This window comes from Grammomys surdaster, unplaced genomic scaffold (genome assembly GCF_004785775.1).
Source record: "Grammomys surdaster isolate TR1022 unplaced genomic scaffold, NIH_TR_1.0 138, whole genome shotgun sequence".
Classification (NCBI taxonomy): domain Eukaryota; kingdom Metazoa; phylum Chordata; class Mammalia; order Rodentia; family Muridae; genus Grammomys; species Grammomys surdaster.
This window is the reverse complement of record NW_021604596.1, coordinates 780,111-784,998: the sequence shown is the minus strand read 5'-3', so window position 1 is coordinate 784,998 and position 4,888 is coordinate 780,111.

Here is a 4,888-nt window from a genome sequence, read left to right as displayed (position 1 = left end):
TTAAAATCTAGACCTGGTGTTTGAAAAGCTGCTCTTATATGTACAGTGGGAAACTTTGTCAACACAATGTACTTAATCATTTGTAAATTTACCTTTACTTTAGACATAATACTTAATACATAATACTTAATACATAATTAGCAGTGTCTGATTCCTTTCTCCTGCTTTAATAAATATGAAAACATCAGTGATTTGCTTACTTATTTACATAAAGTTTAATTAACCATTTGATTGTAAACAAAGAAGCCTGTGCTATCAGTTAGACTGAACATACTTCTACAGATGACTGAAACTGTATTAATCCTGGACAACCCCAAGAATTTTTTTCTTGCCAAAAGGAACAATCAACTCAGAGTTCAAACATTGTTAACAAATTTTATTTGATGTTGTCATACGAACACTGACTCTTTCGTTTTTAAATGCCAATATTCATGTTTGCAGGTGATACATAAAAGATACACTTCTTCCACTTGATGGCACTCTTTCTGTATACTGTGTTAAGTTAGCATTGATTTATTTATTCATTATAAAACAATTAATGTGACAAACAGTATGTGTGTATGCTATCAGAATATTTTTTAAGCAAATCTTATTTGCATGCCCTATTTTCCTTTGACTCTTAAAACTAGGGGAAACCCTGAGACAAATAAAATTATTTTTCCTTGTTTTTACCGTGATGGAATCACACTGAATCAGTAGGCAGTATCAAATTGTTATTGTGATAATACTGCTATCCTCATACTAGAAATAGACACATAAAGTTCGTTTTGCTGATAAATAGTGCCTACTATGTCCTCGGAATTTCCAGTGATTTTCATCAATCATTAATTATATTCCTGAATTGTATTAGGGCCAAAAATTATTTTACCTTCTGTAGATTTTTCTCCCAGAAGATGGAAATCCAGAATTAAAATAAAATGCTTCTCTGATCATCCATCATTTATATAGTTTAATTTTATTTTATTCAATTTGAAATTTTACTTTTATTAATTTGTTGAAAATATCATATATATATATTGCATTTTAATCATATGCCCCATATCCTTTCCTATAACCTTTCTGAGATTCACCAACCCATCCTCTATCATCTGATATATTGTCTTTCTTTTTTTATTTGTTTTTAATAACCCACTTACCCCACTTACACCAGTTTGTTCTACCAATATATTTATGGGTATGGAACCACCCACCAGAGAAATGCCAACCTATCATGAACTATATATCCTTTAAGAAAACTGATTCTCCTCCCCATAAGCCTTCAGATGTCAATAACTGCAACAGTAGCAGTGGGAGAACTTGTGAGCCTATCCCTTGTCATGCTAGACTATTAACTGGATTGGTCCTGTATGGGTGTTTTGCAAGCAATCGTAGCTGCTGTGCTTTCATGAATGTAGTGGTCCTGTCATTTTGAGATTGCACTGTTTTCCTCCAGTCACCCTCTCTTACAATATGCAATGGTCCCTAAACCTTGGAAAGGGGAGTGACAAATAATATCCTATAGATGTGGTTGAGCATTCTACTCCACAGTATATTGGGCCTATTCTATGAATTTGCAACATAGCCCACCTCAGAATCCCCCAAGAATATCTTCACAGATAAGACAATGTGTTCTATCCGTAAAATTCCTATAGATCTTCTTATAGCTCCCCTGTTAATTTCCTTGAATATTTAAGGTATTGCAATAAGGGCTTCTATTTCCATTTAATGATGCCTAATTTTGGTTTGTCCTCTGTCTTCTCCTCCTAGTCCCTTCCCACATCCCCTCCCATCTGGATCCACGACCTTTCTGTCTCTAATTAGAAAATAAATAGAATTCTAAGGAATAAAAATTAATTAAAACAGAAACAAATGCATTGAAATTGGACATCACAAATAGAAGGGGGAAAGCCCAACAAAAGAAGAAACAAATATAGATGTAGAGATACACTTGTTCACACACTCAGAAATTCCCCCAAAACAGAAGCCATAAAATATACACAAAAAACCTCAAAGAGAGGAAGATTAAAAAAGAAAAAAATAAAAAAGATAGTAATGCTGGTGAAGGCTACCCAATTTTTTAAAATTTTTTAATTGATTAAGTCGATTGAAGCTTCCCATCCCTCTTCTGCTCCAAGTCCCTCCCTTTCACCTCTCCCCCACCCATCCCCCACTCCTGGCCCATCCTCCCTCTTCCCCTTCTCCTCAGAAAAGGGAGGTCTCCAATGGATAGCAATCAGACTTGGCATATCACATTGTCGTAGTGCTAGGTGCTTCCTCATCTATTGAGGCTAGGCAAGCCAGGCCAGTTAAGGAGAAAGGGATCCAAAGGCAGGCAAGTGAAAGACAGCCCCTGCTCCTACTGTTAGGAGTCTCACATGAAGACTAAGCTGCACAACTGTTACATATGTGCAGAGTACCTAGCTTTTTCTCATGCATGCTTTCTGGTTGGCAGTTTAGTCAGTATGAGCAACTATGAGCCCAGGTTAGTTGATTTTTTATAATTTCTTGTGTCCTTGACCCCTCTGCCTCCTTCTATCCTTCCTCCCCACCCCATTCCACAGGATTACCCAAGTTCCATTTTGGCTGTGAGTCTATGCATCAGTTTTGATCAGTTGCTGGACAAAGCTTCTGATGAGAGTAGTGTTAGAATCATGCCTGCAAGAATAGCATTAATATCATTAAAATGTCAGTAGTCGGCTTTCTCTCATGGCATAAATCTTAAGCTGAGCCAGTCATTGGTTAGCCTTTCCCTCAAATCCATCAAATGCTCCATCTTTTTCCCTGTACATCTTATAGATAGGACAAATTGTGAGTCTAAGATTCTGTGGCTGGGTTGGTGTGCCAATCCCTCTATTATAAGTCTTGCCAGTTTACAGGAGATGTCCAGGTCATGCTCCATATTCCTTATTGCTAGGATTATTAGTGAGGGTCACCCACAGATTCCTGGGAGTTTCCATTGTCCTAGGTTTCTAGCTCATCCTAAAGATGCCTCTCAATCCAGTTCTCTGCAGTACTCTCTCCCTCCATCTCCTTCCACCTCATCATTTCTGTTCCCATCCTAAAACCCTCCCCCACTCTATTCCCACCCATTTTCCACTGCCAATGTCTACTCTATTTCCTCTTGCTTAAAAATCTTGTAATGGCCTGAGGAATTGCTTAACAGTTAAGAGAAAGCACTGCCCTTTCAAAAGGCCTGAGTTTAACTCCCTCCAGCCACACCATGGAGGCTCACAACTAAATGTTAAACCCACTTCCAGAGGGTTGATGTACCCTCCTAACATCTGTGGGCACTGCATGCATTTGCACAAATTCAAAATCAGACACACATAGGAATAAAAAAAAAATCATTTAGAAGTCTTTAATATTACATTCACTTTATCACCTTTAGAATAGCCTCTTAAAATAAATACCTCTGCTTCCTTTCTGTGTGTCTCTCCGTGTCTCTGTCGTTCTGGGAGCTGTATCAGGAGAATATTCTTAGTGGTCTTCCCAGGACACTAAACTTTTTGAAATTTGCAGCAAGTCCATCCTTTGGTTATATGGCTGTAAGCTGTTTATCAGTTGATGTCTTAATGTCAGCTGCAAAATGAACCACTGATCACTATTTTTGAAGAATTTTGTTCCTACAGTCTCCAAGTCACATTCTCCACCAGCTCTCCTACTCACAAATATCATTTCTCTTATCTCCATGTCTACGTATTTAAGACTGCTACTCTTTCCATGCAAACTAGGTTAATGATTCCTATGTTAATATTTTGAGGATTTGTCCTGATAGCTTTTTGACAGTTCTATGTTAGAATAAGAACATCAAAAATCTATGGCCTGGGATGCTAGAGAGAAGACCTATTGCTTATAGACATACTGTGCTTCCGAATGACCTGAGTTGGGTTCCAAGCATCCATGTTAGACATTTTATAACTGAATGAGTGTTAAAAATCAGCATTTTGGGGGGTTTTCCTCATTTTAGGGGAAATACTTTGAGATTTTGCTTTTTTTTCCATACAGTTTGATAGTTCTTCTGAATTCCTCGTATATTACCTTTACTATGCTGAGATGTATCACCTTTTATACAGGGGTTTAATTATGAAGGGTTGGTGACTCTAACCCATACTTTCCTGGTTTTGTTTAGGTCATCACATGACTTTTATCCTTAATTATTTGTATAAACAAGATTGTAATTTATTGAGATATTGGGCAATCTTTGCAATGAAACCAACTTTTATTATGGCTTGCTATCTTTACATTATGTTGGTGAACTGGATTTGCCAGAATATTATTTGAGCTTTCTTCATCAAAGTTTATTCAATTTTTGGAATAAGACTAATCAGTAGTGGGCTTTATAGGGTTGTTTGAGAACATTCTTTTTTCAAAAGTTTATTATCTAATCCCCATTTGTTTGGCTAAAATTTCTCATGATTCTTGCAGTTGACTTCTGGTTTCATTCTATTGTGATCTGGTAAGAAAAAAAAATTAAACCTTTCTTATTTTGTACCCATGAATATTTAGTTTATGACCTTGAAATATGATATATTTGAGAAAATTATACAATAATGAAAGATGAAAAGAATGTATATTTATCAGCTACTGGGTAGAGTATGTTTTGTATATATGTTAATTCCATTTGATCTATGGTATAAGTTAATGCTGATGTTACTTTTTTGTCTGGATGATCTTTCAGTGAGAATGGAGTTTTGAAGTCACATTATCACTTTATCAAAGCTTGAGTAGTCAGTAAACTGCATCCAAATGACCATAATCCTGGTCCCAGAAGCAGAACACTGGACATTTCTCTTGAGATCCATGGAAATTTTGACTCATGGAGTATTTCTCCTGACTCCTACCCAGTCTCTATGACAGGGTGTCTGTGGGTAGAAAGTGTCTTTGTATAGCCTAACTTGTGGTTGCACAT